Here is a 1744-nt window from a genome sequence, read left to right on the forward strand (position 1 = left end):
CTCACTGTGCCAGGCAGCCCCCCACCCCCACCGCCGGCCAGGCCCCTCCCCAACATCTGGAACACTGACCTCAGAGGACGACATGGCTCCCTCCCTCGCCTCATTTACATCTTTGCTCAAACTTTTTGGTTAACATTGTCTGACCAATTAAAACTGCACTTGGCCGAAACCGGTTTGGCTCAGTGGATAGAGCGTCGGCCTGCGGACTGAGGGGTCCCGGGGTCGATTCCGGTCAAGGGCATCTACCTGGGGTGCGGGCACATCCCCTTGCCAGACACTGAATAACTGAACAAATGAATAAGTGTAACACAAATAAACCTATTTTTCTTGTTCTCCGAAAGCGAAACATTTCCTGTTGCGCACACCAAGCAAGCGAGGCCGAGACTAATGACGTGGCCATCGGCTGCTGAAATACTCGCTGCTGGTGTCAGTGGGGAGAAATGGTGCGCCTGCGCGTAAGGGAGAGGAATGCAACACGAATGCAGTCATCAGTCGTTAGCGAACACTGTAGTTCGTTATTAATTATGTATAACAGGATATTGTAAAAGTTAAGTTACAACATTTTTATTAAAACTTTTCTCACATACTGTTACATTGGCTGGGCTGCAAAGATATTCATTGTGGGCTGCGAGTTCGACATGCTTGCTCTATGGAGAGCTGTGGCAAATGCACAAGATGCGCTCCGTGGAGCTCAGGGGACAATCCACTTATTGGTATAAAAGCATCAATTCACTTAATCTCTCAAATTCTCTAAACCAGAATTCAGACAAGCAGTATGTCTAGTCCATACCGAAAAGATAAAAATAAAACCAGTACTTGAGGTCAGAAAACATAAACGAGGGTTTTATTTTTATTTTTTTAAAATATATTTTATTGATATTTTAGAGAGGAAGGGAAAGGGACAGAGTTAGATCCTTCAATGAGAGAGAAATATCGATCAGCTGCCTCCTGCACACCCGCTACTGGGGATGTGCCCGCAACCAAGGTACATGCCCTTGACCGGAATCGAACCTGGGACCCTTGAGTCCGCAGGCCAACGCTCTATCCACTGAGCCACACCGGCCAGGGCCATAAATGAGGGTTTTAATAATAAGTCTTCCCAGACTCCTGACAGGCCCTTGAATATTCATGCACATTCCACCTGGGGTAGGGGACCCACCAAGGGGCTAAGGTTGACCGTGTTATGATAGTTATGTACGAAAATGTCCTTACTCCTGGGAGATGCAAGCAGATTTATTTTGGGTGCAAAGAATCATGACGTCTCCAACTTACTTTGAAATAATTCATGAAAAATGAAAGTCATTAATTTAGACTGCTTAGAGAGATTACATGGCAAAGCTGGACCTTGCCGGTGGCATCGATTTTCCTGTGCTTATCCGATCAACATTTCAGAATGTTTGGCCACAAGCAAGCAGGTTATCAGAAAGGCTATCTTGTACTGAACGTAAACTGTAATTGAAAAAGAAAGAAAGGCTGTTTCGACTCCAGGTCAAGTAAAGAAAAATTTAGTAAAACTCTTTAATAAAAGCCTTAGTGATAGAGTAAAAACATTATCTTTGGTGTTTGAATATATTACATTGTTGTTTTGACGTAGATACCAAATTAACAACCACCAAATGGGCCTATCCTCACCCTAGGAGAATGAAGCTTTACAACACAGGTGAGCCCTGACATTCGTGGGCTCAAACCCCTCCACGGCCCCCCTCACCTCGAGTAGACATCACAGCTTGACCACAGCCCATAG

General features: G+C 45.2%; 1 protein-coding gene and 1 non-coding gene across 2 annotated transcripts in view; both read right to left on the minus strand.

The window, feature by feature from the left end:
• SMARCC1 (SWI/SNF related, matrix associated, actin dependent regulator of chromatin, subfamily c, member 1) overlaps positions 1-1744 on the minus strand; it is an 89056-nt gene that overhangs the window by 31569 nt on the left and 55743 nt on the right.
• On the minus strand, positions 991-1063 carry TRNAR-GCG. The gene has a single exon. It is a non-coding gene; the product is annotated as a tRNA-Arg (tRNA).

Source organism: Myotis davidii, unplaced genomic scaffold, assembly GCF_000327345.1.
Source record: "Myotis davidii unplaced genomic scaffold, ASM32734v1 scaffold663, whole genome shotgun sequence".
Taxonomy (NCBI): Eukaryota; Metazoa; Chordata; class Mammalia; order Chiroptera; family Vespertilionidae; genus Myotis; species Myotis davidii.